A 20,086-nucleotide genomic window follows, 5' to 3' on the forward strand; every position below is an offset into this window, starting at 1 on the left:
CATCCAGGAGCATCGTCTTTGCAGGATTGAGGCCCGTATTTGCATCTGCAAATCAACCTCTTCGAGAAAACCAGATTGTAAATTTTATTTTTTTATTTTTTTTTAATTCCTTCCAAGGTGCTGGGAGGTACCGGTGGAGCAGGAGGAGCTGCGCTCAGGCTGACGTGTCGCTGGAGTGTAGAGGGAAGGTGGGCTCGTGCTCCGGGTTGCCGGCGTGCCTCCTGTGACGTGCCTTCAGCTGGTCAGGTATTTGAACGTCACCGTTTTCCCGAATCCACTGCTACTAGAAACCAAGCTAGTCACAAGAGAAGCATGTAGTCCCTTACTAGAAATAATTACAGATTAATCAAATATGACTATTACAGACACAGGGGCTACAGACTTTCTGCTGTATTTTAGTAAGTAGTTAAGCTGCGACACTGGACGAGCACAGTGAGTCCTGAAGTTAATTAGCAGCAGCGGGGAGCAGCATGTTTTCAGCAGGGGAGAGGAACCCTGGCTGCCAGGGAAAAGGGGCGCTACGCAACCCTTGCACCCCAAACACCCACTTCCCATATTGGAACGACTCAGAAGAAGTGCATTTTTTTTAAAGTTCATTTGATTTCACAAAAAAATTATACTGGGAGGGCTTGGTTTCTAAACAGCGCAAGTAACTTTTCAGTATAGCTACCAATAGGTTAAAATAAATATAACAGAGGGAGAGGAACAGTTTGATTTTGCTTTGCTTTGCAAGTATCCCTCCTAAACGAAGTTTTTAGGACTAATCTAGGGATTATTTGCACAACCACCTTCAGTTATTCCTTAAGGATGGGAGCCTCAGCCTTTTAAAATGTAGTTAGAGAAGGAGGAGATGTGGGGAATCTGCCTTTTTAAATAACAGCCTCATGCCTGAAACATCTGTCCAGAAAGTGGAGGAAATACAGAAATAATCCGGGGGAAAGAGGCCAGAAGAGAGGTCTGCCCCACGGCCGCAGGACGATGCTCTTCCTTCGGCTCTGGTGCCTTTTCCTTGCCCCAAAACTGCTGCTCCCGAGCTGGGAGAAGCCGAATTGCCTCGCTCCGAGCACGTGCAGAATTTTGCACAAACCAGTGAGATACTGGAGGAGTTCAAGGTTGGGCAGCAGCCGAATGGAGTTTTAAAAGCTGTGATTTGAAGTTAAAAACCCATCGTTTCAGGCCCCCCACCGAACCTACTGTGTATCTTCTTTCCTAGCATCTAATTACAAAGGCTATTTCACACTTGATGAATGTTCGATCGCAATCCAAATAGTTTGAAGCAAAATCCACATGCCTGAGGATCGCCCCCTGCTAAACTTGAAGGTGTTTGTTTCAGAGCTTTCTCCTTTACTTTACCTGTAATCTAATTGCTCCGGTAATGAAATAATTATTTGTGTCTTTGGCCTTAACGTATGTCACTTACTTTGTTTATATCATGAACCCAACATTAGTTATTAGAAGCAATTACTGTTTTCCTGTCCCGTGCCCCCATTCATTGCATACATAATGTTTCACAAAGCAAATTGGCTGAAGCAAAGAGCGATGGTGGTCGTGGTTTAAAAAAAAATCACCGCTGAAACGCCATGGGCAAGTCCCCGCTTGGTGCGAATTGCTGTTATTCATTGCGGCCCGAGTTCCGTGCGCTAAGGAGCAGCCCATAATATTTTGACAGTCAGCAGCGTTGCTAATGATGGAAATCCAAGAAATCCCGGTAATACGGAGACTGTGATTTTCGTGGCGAGGTTTCCTGCAGGCAGGCGGGGGTTTCTCTTCGGAGGGGCTTTTTTGCCAAAGGGAAGGGTGCAGAATTAGATGCGTCTTCCCGCTGAAAGCTGCTAAATTTTGCTAAAACCTACTTGGAGGTGCCCGGCTGCACCCCAGGGTGTGCAGAGCGTGGGTGTCGCGGGGTGGCCATGGCTGTGGCCATCTGGGCACCTACACCACGGGGGATGCCGGTGAGAGGAGTCTACGCAAGGTTTCAACTTCCATGGGACAGAGGCAGCAGCTCGCGGCAGCAGGTGCTGGGAGGACAAATGATGGACATGGTGTAAACACCCAGCGAGGGTCTAATACGTGTTTATAAGAATCACGATCTTTAGGCTCCTCACCGTGTAATTTCACCCACAAAAACTGAGGCTCGCTTATTAATTTTGATGGACAATTGATCTGGTCCCAGGGTTTTATTTGACTAGAAAAGGAATGTGCTTTTTCGCAGGCTGGTTGAGAAGCGCGGGATACGTATAATGCAGAAGGCTCAATGATTATACAACAAAAAGATGGGATCACCACCTGCCCACATTCTTGTGATAAGCAGATGAAGAACGTCTGTCAAAACATTAATTCCCAAATCTATGGGGGTAATGCGGAATACAAATACAAATAAGCGCACGTTGAAGCGCGCTCTCGTTATCTCGCATTCAGCCCAACGCCCCAGCGTGATTAGCCGATAGTCACATCAAATTGGGGGCTCGGCGGGGATGGATGTGTCAGCCCCTCCGTCTTTAAGATGTCAGCGGCGGGGGCTCAGCACGCCTTGGTGGCCTTTATTCCCCGGCCTCACAACATCAATTTCAAACCCTCGGCGCGGCGTTGCGGGGCGGGATGGAAGCGATCGCCCAGTCGAGCGGACGGCGATGACGGGGATGATACAAAGAGGCGCAGGCCGGACTTGGGTACCACATCCCAGGGGGGCTGCGCTGGGTGTCCCCCCCCCCCCCAACCCCGCACCCCAGTACGGAGCATCCCCCGCTCCCGGGAGTGGATGCCGGCGGGTGGGGCAGGGCCCGGGGCTGGGGTGCGGGGGGGCGCGGAACCCCGGCGGGCGCGTCGAGCGCGGGTGGCCGAACAAAGGCGGTCGCCGGTGTCCCCCTCCCTCCCATCCCCTCCCCGGGCCGCCGCCGAGCGCAACAGGCGCCGCGCCCCGCGGAGCCCCTTCCGCGCCCCGCGGAGCCCCTTCCCCGCGTGTGTCCCCCCCCCCAACCCCCCGCGCCTCCTGCCGCTCCCCCCCCCTCCCCTTCCTCGCTGCGTCTGTTTGTACTTTAGCTGATCCACTAATCCCCCGAGAGAGCCTATTTGTAGTGAAGAGTATCTATAGGGGGCGAGGCTGGTCCATGTGGGTTTGTGTCATTGGTTTGCAAGGAGAGACCCCGCCTATTGCCCAAAAAAAAAAAAAAAAAAAAAAAAAGGAAAAAAGAAAAAAAAAAAGGCAGCGAGAGCCCCTACCTCTCCCTCCGCTCACCCAGCGCGGAGAGGGGGAGCGTCCGCTCCGCCCAGCGCCGCCCGGGCACTTTTCCCTTTTTCTGAAAAAGAAAAAAAAAAAAAAGAGGAAAAAAAAAAAAGAGGGGGAAAAAAAAAAGAGGGGGAAAAAATAAGAAGAGGAGGGGGGAAATTAAAAAGAGCCAGCGATCCTCCTCCTCGCCCCCCCCCCCCCCCCCCCAAGTTGCAATTAGCATCCTCCCCGCTGCTGCTGCCCGCCGCGGCGGGGCTCCGCTGCCCCCGTCCGCTCCCGGCGCGGCGGCGGGCGGAGCAGGAGAGCGGAGAAGAAGGCGGGGGGGGGGGGGGGGGGGGGAAGGATTAAGTTGGGTTTTTTTTTTGTGTGTGTGTGTGTGTGTGTGCGCGCGAGCGGGTGGCGTTTTTAAGGTGGATCTCCGTCAGGCAGAGCCCGGTGGATGCGGGGAAAGGGATGCGGCGCTGAGGAGCGGTGCGGGGCTGCCGGCGGCCGGGCCGAGCCGAGCCGAGCCGCGGCGGCCGGGAGCAGGTAAGGGGGCGGCGTGGAAGTGTGTGTGTATCGCGGAGGGGTGTGTGTGCTTTCCACGGAGGACAAGGAAAAACGAGGTGTCGGGGGAGGGGGGGTTAAAGAAAAAAAAAAAAAAAACAAAAACAGGGGGGGGGGGTTGATGGTGGGAGGGAAGCGCAAGTTGCGCGGGGGGTGAAGTGGGGAATCTTTTGTTGTGCCGGGCCGCGCATTGTTTACTTAGTGCTTAGTGCCGCCGACAACATCTGCCGGTGGATTAACGGGAAGGGGAGGCGGGGGGGCAAGGAAAGTTTGGGCGAGGGGGAGCCACGTTACGCGGCGCGGACGCCTGCTCCGCGTCCCCCGGTCGCCGCGTCCGCGGCGACCGGGGGACGCGGAGCAGACGTCCGCGATCCGCCAGGTTGGGGTCTTTTTTTTTTTTTTGCGGGTGGGGGTGTTTAGTTATTTATTAAAAAAAAAAAAAACCTATTTAAATTTTTTTAAATTATTTTTTAAATTTTTTTTTTTTTTAAAAATAGTATTTTTTCCATTCTTTTCTTCGGGCTTGAATAACCGCCCTCTCCCCCTCCATCACTTAGCAACTCTCCGCTTTTAACACCCCCCCCCAAAAAAAAAAAAACAACCAACCATCCTGCGTGGTGCTGGGTGTCCGCAGGGCGGACCGCGCCTCCCTCAACCCCCCCCCGCCCCATGAGCTCAAAATGCTAAATTCCCTCAATATTTATATATTTTTCTATCCCCCCCCCCCCCCCCCGACTTGGAAAATTCAAACCCTCCGTGAAAGCAAAATGAGAGGAGGTGCGCGGATTTCCGCGTGCTGCTCTGAGGGTTTTTTTTCCACCCCCCAAAAAATTAAAAATATAAAAAAAAAAAAACCCACACACACGCACCCCCCCCCCCCCCAACTTGCTGGAGGGGAAAGAATAGCCTTTTGTCCTGCCGAGGGACGTGCCCCTAAGGTAAATCCTGGCTGGGGCTTAGCGCTTGGTACTTTGCCGGGTCCCATGGCTCATGGAGGAGGAAAAAGTGGGAGATGGAGATCTCAAAGTAGTCGAAGTAATTTTCTTCTTTCAGCTACACTTCTCCGCCGCCTTTGAATTGCCTGCAATGAATGTACGTAGCTCTAATTGAAGTACTTTAATCATTCACACTTGATTAAGTATACCGTGACCAGAGGAGAGGAATACACACGGCTCCCTAGAACGTGAGGGATGGTATGACATTTTAATCCCGTGTTTTAAAAAACATTAGTGAAGCAGGAAAAACGATAGCCGGTGACGGTTAGGTATAATGGACCGTTGTTTTCATACAGATGGTGGCTTACCGACGGGAATGAAATTGCAGTTATTGCAGATATTTAGGGGAGGAGGAGAGAGGAGGAAAAAAAAAAAAAGCCACGTACTTTTCAGTTTGTTTAAGCAGAGTGAAGAAAATAATGATAGACGAGATGCCTGGTGACAAAATGCTTTTGTTCCTGTTTCCATCGGTGCATAAGGGCGCCGACCTGCTTTAGCATTCTTTAAAGGTCTCTTTACCAAGGAAAATTGAAGACGGTCTCATTATAGGAGAGTGTGTTCAGAATACTATGAGGTATTTATGAATTCAAAGGTGATTGTTGAATCGCAGACATTTCAATTACGCATTCTGTAGTGTAAAAAAAAAAAAAAAAAAAAATTATTTGTGGTGATGTATTCTGTAATCTGTTATTACCATAAAGCTGATTTGTGCTGGAGCTCCGGAGCTGGCCGAGGGAATGGGTTCGGCCACGGGGCTCGAATCTTAAACAAAGATTTGTATTCTTTGCCTCGCAAAACTTTGTGCTGCAGGGGCAGCCTGCCTTCCTCTACCAGCGATTGTTTGGGAAACGTCAGCTATCATCAAGTTATTTTTTTTTTTCCTGGAAAATCTGGCGTTGTGAAGGCAGGGTGGTATTTTTAGAAAGGAGCTTTTTATTTTTGGAGGCCTTTGGGAGACCCACCTGTTAGTCATTAGCGGGGAGCGGGGACAGAGGTTGGCTTTCATCGTTAGCGAACCTGGGCGCATCTGGGGGTTACTCGCCTGATCAGACTCTTACAAAGCATCTTTCCCTTTAAAAGTCATGACCAAGTATCTCTAAAACTGAATAGAAAACAAGGTAGTGCAGTGGGAGCGGTGAACCGCTCCCGTGTTCCGAAATGCGGAGCACGGGAACGTTGGCCTTTGCATTTTTCCCCTAGAATTTCAGACAGAGATGCTTCCTCGGACCAGAGTTTTATAGTCAACTTTATAGCGTAGGAACTGTAGATGATGTTTTCTTGCTGTTGGCTTCCCCTGGTTTTAAGGTAGTTTTCTTCCTAGCCCAGCCTGTTTGGGGTCGCCAAGACTTGTCCCCCCCCCCCAACCCTCTTTTCGAGGGCAAAGCTGTGCCCTTTTCCCCTCGTGCTTTTCCGAGGTGGAAAACGTTCAAAAGGATTTCCCCACAGCAAACACTGCAGCACAGGCTGTCCTCTCTAATGCTGTCATTTCAGCACAGAGACTTGTCACTGGGGTCCGGCGATAATAATCCTCGTATCGGGAAAAACTCGCAGTGCATGAGGTCCCAGACAGGAGTTGGAAGTCGCGTACTGAAACCTTTGGCCGGGAAAGTTGATTTATCCATCGGGCTGGCTGCAGTTCAAATAAAACTTCAGCTGGCTCTTGTAAGAATACGTACGTTCTACTTCAATGGAAAAAAAAAAACAATCCTGAATCTGGGTTTGCCCAACCTTTTGGAAAAGGCAGGTTAATTTTCTCTGCCTTTTTGGTGCGGTTTATTGGCAGTGGGAATTGAAAGTGGCTTTAAAGAAATGGAAAAGCTTCTCTTAAGCACAGCACTGGCAAATTGCAAGTGTTTTTGTTAAAATCTGGTGGATGATGCTGTCTCATAAAATCTGATAGGTGTCATATTTACTCCTCACATCAGATCTTGCGAGTGTTCCTTTCATTGCTTGATATTCTAGTGGTAGTAAGTTAAAGGAGAGTGGAGCTGCTGGGGAGGAGCTCTTCAAACGGGGGTGATCACACCTGCCCTAGAAATTTGGGATTTTTCAGAGTACAGGCACCCCGTGCCCCCAGCGGTTTCCCAGATCTGTTTGCAGCTCCCCCCCTCAATGAAATCACACCTTTTTGTATGTTTGGTTATTCCTCAGAGCTGGAGAACAGCACCCTGAGCTGCTCTCACAGCTCTTGGGATATGACCGAGAGTAAAGAAATGTGATATGGATCTTAGCAATTTTTATACGTGTTATCCCACTCCAATAGGAATTAAAATTTTGTCCTAAGAAGGATAAAGCCCTGAAATGTCTTTTATTTCCTCTGCACAGCCCACTTAACTTCTAAAATGAGAATTATTCTTGTGCTACGGGTATTTAGGTGATATGCTCTGACAGCAGAAATGGCATCAGGGCTCAGAGGCGAGTGGGGACTGTGGTGGCTGGGCTGGAAGGACAGCAGCAAAGCCCAGGGACACGTTAATCCCCTCGTCCTGCTCCCAGAGAAGACTGAAACTTGGAGGGGAGGTTTTGGCAAGTCACCGCTGGTTTCACTCTTGGCTGGGATAACACAAACATTTCAGCCGGGAATCGGTGTTTCTTCACCGCTGTAGGTGATGCTGGAAGATGTCAGTCCAAAATGCGCTTTCTCTGGCCCATGTGTGCCTGGGCCAGCTCTCGTTCCTTCTCCCCTGTTCCCGTCGTTCGCTTTTCTGTTCTCCTCCTCTGCCAGAGTAAATAAAATAAAGATAAGGTTTAGGTGAAAGGCTGAAAAATGCCGTGACCGTGCTTTGCCCCGGCGAGGGCATGGAAACCAAACCTTCTCGTTATGCCCCCTGTGCCTCCTCCTCCTGCTCAGCCCCATAGCGGTGGGGAGAGCGGGATCTTTGGCATTTTACAGAGCAGCAAGAAGGCACCAGGTAGCACTTTCTGTGAAGTCAGCAGGAGGTTTTGGTAGCAGAGCACAGAAGAATCAGTTGTTATTTATTTAGTTCTACAATGGCCGATGATGCTTTGTGAGTGCGCGCTCCCCTTTCTTGCACCCGGAGCCCTGATGATTTGTTAAGAACCAGGAATTGTTTTCACAGGAATAAACAGCTGGAGTTTTTAAATTATTTTTTGTTTCTCCCCTCTGAGGTGGTAATGCTGGCGGGATGTCAAGTTTGGCATGCATGGTGGTGAGATTGCAAAGAGAAAGGTGAAGATTTCTTGTTTGGAAAAGAGGTACCGGACTGCTGAGAAACAGAAATCGCATTTTATCACATTTATCTTCGAGGCAAGAGGGGCTCAAGTCCAAATTTGCTCCGGTCTCTCCTAGATTTGATGCCCTACATGAACTTCATATGCTGAGACTGTGAGACAACCCTGTTGCACGGGCTTTGGGGTTCGCTTTGGTCAGTTGGGTTTGTTGTACGTGGTCTGGTGAGGGGGGAACGCAGTGGTGTTGCATGGAAAGATCTTGGTGGTCCTGCTGGCAAGGGCAGTGGCGGTTTTTTGCTCCGTAATGATTTGTTAGTTATATTATGTGTTATATTAGTTGTAATTTCCATGGGATTATTAAAAAAAGTGCAGCTGGAATAGTCAGAGGGGGGGAAAATGTGGGATGGAAGCAGAGTGGCCTGTTGGAGAGGTTTGCATCTGCAAGTCTGCAAGGTCAGTGCTGGTGGGTCGAGGTTTGCTTTGGCCGATCTGAGGTCTGCCGTTACGTGTCCTGCGTGAGGAGGAGAAGCATGGCGTGGAGCAGCGCTGGTGTTTCTCCCAAACATCGAAGCTGTGGTGTCACAGAGGATGCCCCATAGTGGCGCACGTGTCACTGCCTTCATTCCCCTTAGTGTCGTGGTTTTGGGTGTTTCACAGCCACGTCACACAGCGACGCGTGTAGCTCCTGGACGGTGGGCGTACAGCTGCTCTCAGCCCCTGCGGCATCGGTGGCACCAACTCCCGTGGCCCCATCAACTCCTCACGGAGGTCATCAGTGCGGCTGTGTGGTGGGATTGTCAACTTCTGGGATTTTCGTGGGGTTTTTAGCCCATCCTGAAATTCCAGCCAGGAGCAGAGCCTGTTCCAGGGAGGTGCTCATCCCTGCTCTGTGGTTTTGTGGGGATAGGACAGCCCCTGGGATGCCATCACCTTTAATGGTCCCCCTGCTCCACAGCTGACGGGAGCTGTGTGCACTTGCGTTACGCGGTTATTTTAGATAATTCAGCCTTGTTTTTCAAATACATTGTCTTCTGGGTGGATGAAGGTAGGCATCTTGATAGGCATCCATAAAGTCCCATCTGTTCTGGGACTTTGCTGTAAAATGCAAATAAAAAACAAGTTACTCGAATACATCAGTGGTAGGTTTTAATTATTAATGACTTGCTCCTCCAACCTTATCTGGCAGTAATTTCATGTACACTTTAAGCTTGTGAAAACCAGTGGTCCTGCTGAAAGTAACTGCCCTGCTTATTTCTGGGCTTCTGCCCATCCCTCCCACCAGAAGTGAGTTTTATGTGGTTAAAGCCACCTGCTTGGTTGTTCAGTTTTGGGCTCTGCTTCTCCAGGTCCTCTCCCTAATCGCCACCAGCAGTCGGAGCGGCGTGAGGTTGGGAAGGACCTTTGCCACCATGGTGGCCATATCAAGGCTGACCATTTGGTCAACCTTCTTCAGACCCAGGTGTAGAAAGCACGGGTACCTCGGCTGTGATGTTTTTGTGGAGCTGGTGGGAACCTCATTGAACTGAATTGAATTTTCACACGAGGATGCCGCAGTTGCTTCCATGTACATTAACTTGTGTAATGTTGTCAAACACTCAGCCACTATTTCTTTGCAACAACGCATACCAATTATTACTTAAATAGACCCCTGAAGCACAGCGCGGAGGGAGAATGTGTGGAATAGAGACATAATATTTACGAGGAGCCAAGTCTTTAATGAGACCAGGAATAATGCAGATGGATTCTCTGTTGCTAAGTATAACAGATATGTCATGGATGCTGCCTATGTTGGGGGTTTTTTTTTAGCGGCCCGTTCACTTTGGCAGGTTCTGTGCTGAGGAGGTTGTCACGAAATTGTAGGATACTCCGAAACTAGCCTGACTTTTGGTTATTATTGTAATAACTATAATGTATGGCTCTGCGAGGTGTAGGTGACCCTGGCTGGGAGTATGCTTGAGCCCCTTTGAAATGCTGGTGGGCTTTGGGAAGAGGGATGGGTGTATGAGGAATGCAGGACCAGCTGCGAGAGAGGCAGGAGAAGGAGATGGAAATCCGTTAAGAGTCGTTGGCATCGTCGTTAGGGTAGAAGAACAACGTTAGGGCAAAGAAACAAACTCGACAATTAATCACACGTCTGGCTCATGCACAGATAGTGGGTGTTGCGCTGCGTGGCACGGTGAGCTCTGCAGGTCCTCAGCCTGCCTTCATGGACATTCTCCTTTCTATTCAGGGGAAGCCAGCAGGACACAGTCCCTCCCTTCTTGATCAGCGATGCCCTTTTGGCCCCATGTGTGCCTGCGGGTGTGAACACGGGGGGAATGCTGTCATCGAGGGCGTCCCCTGGCTTCCCTGCATCTTCTGCATCCCCAGCACGTGTGCTGCATCCACGTACGTACCCGGCTGAGGCTTCCCCAAGGTGCGAGGTCTCTGTGGCCTTCCTGTTCCTCTACGGGTGATGGACTAGGAACGCTTTGGGCGTGAGCACCTTGTAGTTCATGTTCTGGATAAAGTTTTTAATTAAAAATTGGTCTTCTGCAGGCCCCTTTTAATAACTGCATCTTGGCTTTCCTCGTCAACTCTCTTTCTTGCTTCTATCAGCATCCCCTTTAGTTTTATGACAGTATATGCGTGTGGGGGGGAATGTGCTTTATTGGTGTTAGCTGGAGGGAAAACCCTGTAAATTCCTCTTTAAAAACGTGCAAGGCCAAATGTAAGAGATAATAATGGTACCTGTGGAGCTGTCATAAAGTGTTGACCTTATTATTTTTATGCTAAAAACCAGGTTCTGCATGAGAGGGGATGTCGGAAGAAGAATTTAAGCAGGGTGGTTAGGCTAAATACAAGTTACACTTAAAAGTCGAGAGACTTGAGCTTTGCTGTCAGTAGTTGTGGATGAAATTAATTTCAATACAATATATGGGAAAAAACCTCCTTTTCATCAGCTTTCGTGATCTGAAGTGTCATGATCCTGCAGCACAAGCTCGTGCAGGTTTTGTATTTGCCACTTGCCTGAGCTAGTACCTCTTTTCATACAGCAATGGTCCGGTGCAACATTCGAGCCTGGAATTAGGGTATCCAGAAGTTTAGAACCGGAATACCTATGCTGACTTCAGCTTTTCCCTTTGCCGATAACAACAGTGTTTCTGAGCTGAAACACCTATTCTACTTATTTTCCGTTTCTAGAAGGAAACAGAATTTTTTTAATATGCAGTGATATTATTCCTAGGTGAAGCGCCAGGCTGACATGTTTTTCCCATCTGCAGTGTTTGAAGAGCAGAAAGCATTTTTCTGTATCTCTGTATCTGGACAACAAAAGTTGTGAGTATTAGAAGGAAGCAGCATAGACAGATTCGGGGAGACAAAGGGCAATTGTAGTTTTGTCTCGCCAAAAGTTTGACATATTTCTTGAATTTGTGCTTTCTTGGAGGTGACCCACCTTCACTAAATACTAGTACCAGCCTTGCTTGGAGGATGAAATCCCACTCTAGTTTAGCCCCAGGCGGTGAGGTTGTGGCCAGTGATTTTTGTTGCTGTTGTTTCCGAAAAAAACTGTAGTTGGATGATGTATCAGAAGGAAGGACCTGGCCGAGTGGGTCTTCACTTGCCTGCTCACCTTCAGCCATCACCCTGCCAGCCTGTCCTCTGGGCTCTTTGAGGTGCTGGGTGCCGAAATGGGCGCACAGCCCTTACGATACGTCTGCACATCCGAGTGCCTGAGAGGGGAATTGATAGCAGAGAATAGAAATCAGAGCGTGAGGAAGAAAGCGAAGGGATGCGGAGAGAAGCGATGGCCGGTGGTGATGAGAAAAACCAACAGTTTCTGTAAAATATTAGAGATAAAACTAGGTTACTGGGTGAAGTTAACAGAAAAGACAAAAACTTTACACTTCTCTTTGGGGAAAAGTAATGATATGTTTAGACTTTGTTATGACTGTGGTAAATTGAATGTTAAACAGCGACTGCTTTAGTCAGACCTTTGTACATCAGCCCCGGTGTCTCTCGTTCCAGAGCTTTACGTGAGTAAACTAAGCCAGTGAGGTGTATTTTTTACCAAGTCATGAAATACCGGAGAATTCCCCGCAAACCGTAGCAATGCTGATGACGTATTAGGATGAAGAGCAGTAAACGGGCCGGGCTGAGTAACCCAGCCCTGTCAGCTTCACAGGAGCCCTGGGCAAGGGGTTGGGGTCGTCGGTGGGGGACTTGTTTAATGAAGGGGGGAAGGGCGGCGATACGCTCCATCTCCATCAGCACCGGTTCAGGGGCAGCACATCCTTTCCAACTAACTTCTCTTTTTTTCGTTTAAGGAGCTCGATGATGTGATTGATAAAGCTAACTGCAGGGATTTTTATTTATTTAAAAATCAGCAAGAAACGTAGCTTGGTACAGCACTGCTGCCTTGGTGGGGGATGTGCAGAAGGGTGACTGGCTTAGACGCAGCAGAGCGTCAGTTCTCAAAATACAGTTGTAAAATCAGAAATAATTTCCAAACATCTCTTTCTAGCAGCCTCTCCGAGCACTCGTTTTTGTCCTTACGCCGCTTAACATGTTTGTGAGTGACCCGTGATAAGGCAGAGAGTCACCGTAGCTAAAGCTTGAAATGTCACCGAGATTGGGAGAGTGGTAAATAATGAAAAGGAGTGACCACTGGTAAAAGCAATTTGTATTGCTTGGATACAAGCGGGTAATATTTCTCAGATGGCCAACTGTAAATTTCTCTATCTAAGAGCAAACAACGCAGGCCGTACCTCCAGGATGCTGTCTGGAGAAATCATGTCTTTATAGAGGAGCGAGGAGTCACGAGCGAGCGCCACTAATATGATATTATGGCCAAAGGTCTTGTGTGCTCCTCGCCGGCGCTGGCAGGTGGCTCTCGGGCTGGAGGAGGGAGGTGGCAGCCACCGTGTCCTCAGCGCCTGCCGAGGAGGCTCTGCGGAGAGCCGCGGGAGCGCCCAAGGAGTCAGAAAGGGAAGTAGGGGAAGGGTCCAGGACCTCCGTCTGCTTGACTTATCCTGGAGAGTGTTGGAAGGTAAATTGATTAAGGCAATTAGCGTTGTCATGGCGAAAATAAATTGAATAATAAAGAGCTCTTGGGTCTAGCAGGCAGAATTTTAACAAGACTTGATAGCTGGAAGGTGAAGCCAGGGAAAGCCTAGAGATAAGGTCCACAGTTTTGGCATCGCTGGTGGTGGAAGAGGCTGCTGAAGGTGCTGGTGGTTTCTCCGCCTTTGGAAACGCCAAAATTCAGGGATGTTTGTTCATTGGAGTGAGCGACACTCAAGGAGGGATTAGTTTAGGTAAGTTAGCATGCAGTGTGTTGGGCTGGAAAATCACAGTGGTCTCTTCTGACCTCAAAATCCATGAAAGCCCATTGTTTAGATGGGAGCGTCCAGATGTTTGCAGATCCCAAGAACCAGCATTGCAGATTTTCTTTAGGGGGAGGACTTGGCAGAGAGGAGAGCTGTGTCTGAAGGTGGAGATGGCAGGATGTGACCTTTAGCGCTCAGGAAAGATCACAGGTTCTTCATTTCCCACCATTTTTCTAGAAAATTCCTTGTATCTGTCGCAGGGATGAGTTACCTCCAGTGTCAACACCAGGTGCTGAGCACCAGGTAAGAAGTTCGCGGGGGCCATGTTAGCCGATGTTGTGGCAAATGCCTGGGTCATTAGTTTATGTGCGGGAAGGAAATAAGGTGGGGTTACTTTTTTTTAATAGTTACGTGCTTTATGGAGTTGTGCAGCATTTGTTCAAACTCTGAGTCAGCTCTTGGTGGCTACAGGACATCAGAAATAACTCCAGCTCTGGTAGGAAACTTCTGAGCAGAAGAATACAGACAGGAGCGCAAACTGATCAGAACAGGTCAACCCCAGATTGAAAAATTAATTACACGTGGCTTATGTCATGGTTGGATCAAAACCAGTGTGTGCGAATGTATTGTTATTTTGAAGTGAGAATGTACAGCTGGATGTTTGCAGATTCACTCTGCTTTTAGGTGAGTTTTCAGGTCGGTCTGTCCATCTCGTCCGTCATTTATGGATGAGGTTTGTGGGGTGGTTGGGCTGTGGTCTGGTTGTGCTTGAGCATGCAGGAGCTGTCATGGCAGGAGTGTTGTTTCAGAACCCCTGTGTGTGTGTATGTGTGTACATATATATATTTATACACACACACACAGAGGTATACATCTAGTGAGTATATACACAGGCTTTTTAGGTCTAGAAATTGAATATGTTAAAAACCTACTTGCAAAGAAAACGGGCAGCGCATGAAAACATTAGGCGGTGCGTGGCAACGTTTAATGGTTTATCTGGCCACTGGAGGTCTCGGTGTGCTGGCTGACCTCTGGGAGTGAAACTGGAGCAAACCAGGACTTCGTCGGCGCAATTAAAAGCGGGATAGTAAGGCGTGCTCACATGGTAACACGGCTTGGGCTAATGCTGTGAATTAAGGACATTTAGATGTTTGGCTTTGTATGATTTAGCTTAAACAAACAAACATCGCATTAATCTCATTACTCAAGCAAATGAAATAAACCTTTAAGGCACTTAAAACACGCTGATGTTAGTTAGCTGTCAGGCCAGCCAGACCCGTTCCCAGACAGTGCGTCGGCTCCTGTGTATGACATCACTCGCGTGCGTAAATACTGATAGAATACACCGGGGCTGGCGGGGCTGGGTGGGAATTTAGTGGGAATTGCGGAAGCAGTGGGAACTGCACTGGCCTGCCTGGGAAGAGCCAGGGACACAAAGGGCGAGAGATATTTTTTGCTGCTGAGCACCGGGCACTGTTGACCGCGTTGGCACTAGCCATCCATGCCTCTGCGCTGCCTCTTTATCCTTCCGCTATAAAAGATGCGACTGCAAAGGTCCTTCTGGGGAATGTAATAAAAAAAGCCCTAAAATTGTCATTAAAAGCGATGCATTCCTATGTACCACGTCCTTGCATTGCTGCGGTAGCGTAATGGATGTGACAAACCTAAGCCTGGAGAGGTTGGTGATTTTTTTTTTATTTTTTATTTTAGTGTCCTGTGCATTGCACTTTCTTTAGAGGAAAACATAAGAATTTTATTAACTTCAGGGTGTTAGGCTGGCCCAGGAATTTTCTGTTGTCTTTAAATTGCATTCGTTTGGGCTTTGGTTAGGTGGAGGAATGACTGAACGGTATGTCATGTTTATAAAATCGAGAGTACCTAGCTATTTTCATACAGATCTCTTAATAGAGATTAAACACAAAATAAAGCAGAATGCATCAACAGTGATATTCCCATAAGCAATATTGTAACTTGTATGCAGTGTAATTATATTTTGTACACTTGCCAATTAAGCAGTTACGCTTTAGAGAAAAATTACTTTCAAGAGATGGAAGAAAAGTATCACAGTAAATCAAATAAAATATACATGTGTTACAGGGGTTTGTGTATGCAGCTGAAATCTTAAAATTTCCTGCTGTGTTCAGGCTGCAGTACGTGTAACGACGCCCTGCGTCCTGTAGCTTTTGGGGGACTGGAAAACAGCAGATTGGAAAAAAGAACATAAAAAACTGTGTTGCTTCCTGGGATAGCTGTGTGCTGCATGAAGCTGAGATGCTCGGGCAGTCCTGCTCTCCATCCTCACTCCTGCTGAGCTCCTGCCCCATGGCAGAAGAAGGTGTGAATTCGGCCGGGCAGGATCCCCCAGGTCGGGTCCTTACACCCCCAAAGCCCAAGGTGGCTGCCCCACAGTTCAGAGCTGCTTCTGCAGCCCCCACTGACCTGGTGCATCTTGTTGTTCCCTGTTTGTTGGGTGGTGTGTTGGAAAAGGGCACTCGGAAACATGTGAGTCGGGCTTGGGCTGGTTTTATTCTGTTTTCAGACAATTTTAGAATCACAGAAGGGTTAGAGTTGGAAGGGACCTTAAAGATCATCTCGTTCCACTCCCTGCCCTGGGCAGGGATACCTCCCACCAGACCAGGTTGCTCCAAGCCCCGTCCAGCCTGTCCTTGAACACCTCCAGGGATGGGGCAGCCACATTGAGCTCCTGTTGAACTTCTCATCCACCAGCACCCCCAAGTCCTTCTCCTCAGGGCTGCTCTCAATCCATTCTCTACCCAGCCTGTGTTTGTGCTTGGGATTGCCCCGACCCTCATGCAGGACCTTGCACTTGGCCTTGTTGAACTTCATGAGGTTTGCATGGGCCCACCTCTCAAGCCTGTCCGGGTCGCTCTGGATGGCATCCATTCCCTCCAGTGTGTTGACCACACCACACAGCTCGGTGTGGTTGGCAAACTGGCTGAGGGTGCACTCAATCCCACTGTCCATGTTGCAAACAAAGATGTTAAACAGCACCGGTCCCAGTAACGACCCCTGAGGAACATAACTCATCACCGGTCTCTACTTGGACATTGAGCTGTTGACTGCAACCCTTTGAGTGTGGCCATCCAGCTAATTCCTTATCCAGCGAGTGGTCCGAGTGGTTTTACTCTTGCTGTTTTCGGGGCAGACGTCTTTTCACTCCCCACCCCATACAGCAGCACACTGCATGGTGGCATGGGACCACACTGAGCCTTATTTGTGATTAAGACCCCACAAACTAACCCTCTTCCAACAATTGATAACTTTTTTCTTCACCTTCATTAACAGGTATGGCACCTGCAGCGTGGGGAGTATGAAATGTCAGCATTTTGCTAACAAATTCATGTTTGCCTGTAATTTCAGTGACCGTCCTTTGGTATCTTGGATACCTTCAGCGGTGGGACCTGCTTTGAGGAGTTGTGCCGAGTAGTCACTTAAGCAATCGTTTCCTTGTACCTAAGGGAAAACAGTCTCACTTTCCTGTAGGTGTAGGTGCGTGTACCTGGGGTGTGGGCATAGGCACCGATACCTGGCGTTGTGTCGGGTTAGCGATGCTGGGTTCATGTGCTACAAGCCTGAAATAACTTGCATGGAAGTGCATCCAGAAACGTTGCCAGGCTGGGCTTGCTGGGAGTTTGTGGTGGTTTAACCCTGGCAACCAGGACCACACAGCCATTCACTCACTCCTCCCCGCTCCCGGTGGAATAGGGAAGGAGAATGTGGGGAAACAAAATAATACGGTTTAATAAAACAGTAAAGGAAGAGAAGATAATAATAATGGTAAAAGAATATACAAAATAAGTGATGAAATACAATTGCTGTCACCACCCAATGATTGGTTGCCCAGCCTGTCCCGAGCAGCGATCGTGGATTCCTGCCCCCCAGCCAACCCTCATTTATACACTGACCATGATGTCTGTGGTATGGAATATTCCTTTGGCCGGCTGGTCCTGTCTCTGCTCCCTCTCAGCTTCTGTGGGAAGCTGAAAAAGTCCTTGATTTAATATAAACATTACTTAGCAACAGCTAAAACAGTATGTGTTATCAACATTATTCTCATACTGAACCCAAAACACAGGAGCTGCTGGAAGAAAGTTAACTCTGTCCCAGCTGAAACCAGGACAGAGTTACAGGGAATGCGGTAAAAGTCGTAGGGAAGTTACCAAAATACCGTTAGTTGCTGAAGAGGCACGGCATCACTTCGATTTCTGGTTAATTTCTTAATGTAAACTCAGTGCAAGGTGAGCGTTAGGGAGTTTAAGTTGCTGATAGAAGTGACGCAAGATTTTCTTTTTTATTATATTGTGAGGTCTTTATTGGAGGATTTCAGAACATTTTGCCGAGCAGATGTGGGTTGAATGAGGTGGCCAAGAGCATGCTGCGTGTCCCAAACGGGGAGAGGGGAGCCGCGTGGCTCTTGCTCCCCAGCAGTTGCAGGAGCCTCTGCTCATACAGGATCTCTTCTAGGGTGGTTTTTTTCCCTCTAAATCACTAAATACATGTTTTTATCAGGAAGTCACAGTGCTACTTTAAAAATTTTCTATCCTACAGAATTAGGAAGATCTCACTTTAAATGTGTCAAACAAATATATCGGAGTAAAAAACTCGCCCTCAGGAAACTCAAGATAAGGTCCGCTGGGAGGAAAGCACTGCAGAACACTTGTACTCGTGTTGTGGCCAGTGGCCATCCCTGCCTGGCCATCGGCCGAGGGACGTGTCCGGCACTGGGACCTGGCTGCTGTGCCGGCCCCCACTCCTGCCTCCCGGCATTTCATGTGTGCCTTTTGTGTAGGGGGGAAACTTCTCAGCAATTTAATGAATTGATGGTGGTCCTCGTTGAAGGATACATCAGCATTTTCAGTATAATCCCCTTTTATTGTAAAGGTTTAACCAGCCCAGAGCGTAGTCTCCTGTGATGTGTATCTTTCCCCAAACCAGCTAATTTAAAAAAAAAAAAAAAAAAAAGCTTTCCGATAGTTCCGACGTCCTTTCCTGGGCTCTCTAATATAAAAATAGTCCCTGGAATCAGCTTAAGGAGGAATCCAAGCGAAGCAGGTGTTTGCTTTTGAGGTGTGTCCGCGTTCGTGGGGCACAGGGCTGGCGGATCCCTGTGAGCACCTGCAGCCTCTGAAATGAAGTGTTTGTCACCTAAACTGCTAATGTTTTAAATGTTAAAGCCAGAGTGTGCCTGGCATGGTTTATTGTTTCAGTGTTACAAATCTGCAGGCTTTCAAAGACTTCCAGAAGGTGTTTGCATGTGCAAGCTTGCGATGAGAGTTTAGTTTGAAGATGACAAAATAAAAGAGTAAAAATAAAAAAACCCCAAAACTTAAAATAATTGTGATGTAGGGTGGGGTTTCCCGCTGCCCTCCGTCTCTGTTTTCCTGGAGCCGGGCTTGCCGCGTCACCTTCCCCGGCGAGCCTCTTACCTTTTTGCTTCTGCGCTGCGCGGTTCCGAGTGCCGGATGCCAGTTGATGGCCGCAGGGTTTGCCTTGGGGTTTTTTTCCCCTCAAGCCCCGTGCATTTGGTTCCTCAGGCGGCTGGCAGCAAAGGCAAGTTTATTTCTGTCGCTTTATTTTTAGCCCGATGCTTCTGGCCCCGCTGTTGACGCTGGCCACCACTTTGCGATCCAGTGGTGTGGAGCGATGTAACGTGGCGAGTCCGTGTCTGGGGGGGGGGTTCGTTTCTCCGGGACATTTATCTTGCTCATCCCCAACATGTCTGCATCCGTGCGTATGGCCACTGAGCTCCGTCTTTGCACGCAGGTGGTGTTTGGAAGTGATGAGGGCTAATTGCGGGGAGGGTAAAATAACCATTTGCCCCACACATCCTGTGTGGGTGCATTTTGCAAAGCGTTTTCTTGCCTCTTTTACTGACTTTGTCACAGATTAATTCCTGGCTTTGTTTGCGGCTGCACTGCTTCCGGCAAATTTGGGGGAATTGTCCTGGTATTAAAATCATCTTTTTTTGAGATCGTGCACTTCATTGCCTTGAAAACTGCGCGGTGAATCATACTATTATAAAATGAGTCTAAATTGGATTTGGTATCGCTTTTTTCTCCCATCCCAGCATGCCTTCTGCTCAAGATGCAGGACTTTGGTCGAGTTGAAGAGTTTCCTTGTCATACCTGGGGTTTATCGATGCCTCATAACCTTTCCTCCTCTCCTCCTGCCGGCCCGAGCCTCTCTGCTAATTTTAATTTGAGAAGAAATAAGCCAAAATATGCTCTGAGTACAAGGAGATGATTATCACCATGGAATAATTACATTTTGGTACTTGATTTGATTTGTTAGCTGGAAGATTAGTCTGAAAGCAGAGAAGAAAATGAATGCATTGTTGACTGCAGGAAGTTATTTATGAGTTTTTACTTATGTTTAAAGGAATTCCCCCTGTGACTTAAGTAGCAGCGCGATTTATGGCCTTTCACGTTGGATAGCTGAATAAATAAATAGAAAAAAGACAGGAAGAATAAAAAGAAATGGTACCAGGTTTTGTGGGTGTAAAGTTTCTGTTGTGGAATGCAGGAAGCGATGGCTTTCAGAAACCCAACCAGACGGATCAACAAAAATAATGCACACGTTGCATTGGAAAAAGAACACGATCCCAGTGTGTTTTGCATTAATTATGTTATGGCAGGAGAAATGCTTACGTACTGACACGCTCTGTATGGGGTTTGTGTTATGTTTCTGTAATTTTTCCATAACTATCTTCACGTAGTATTCCTTCCACGGCTGCTTCCCCTATTACCGCTTCCACAAATCGAGCAAATAGTATGATCCAGGAGGGAGAAATGGTGTCT

The 20,086-nt window shown here is 48.2% G+C and overlaps 1 protein-coding gene across 1 annotated transcript in view; it reads left to right on the forward strand.

The window, feature by feature from the left end:
- Positions 1 to 3,566: 3,566 nt before the first annotated feature.
- Positions 3,567 to 20,086, forward strand: part of CTBP2 (C-terminal binding protein 2) — a 147,451-nt gene continuing 130,931 nt past the window's right edge. Inside the window, exon 1 of the mRNA XM_063340258.1 lies at positions 3,567 to 3,754. The gene's annotated coding sequence lies outside the window, so the exon portion shown is untranslated. The remainder of the gene's footprint in view (positions 3,755 to 20,086) is intronic.

The sequence above is a fragment of the Chroicocephalus ridibundus genome, chromosome 6, assembly GCF_963924245.1.
Source record: "Chroicocephalus ridibundus chromosome 6, bChrRid1.1, whole genome shotgun sequence".
In the NCBI taxonomy this organism is placed as follows: domain Eukaryota; kingdom Metazoa; phylum Chordata; class Aves; order Charadriiformes; family Laridae; genus Chroicocephalus; species Chroicocephalus ridibundus.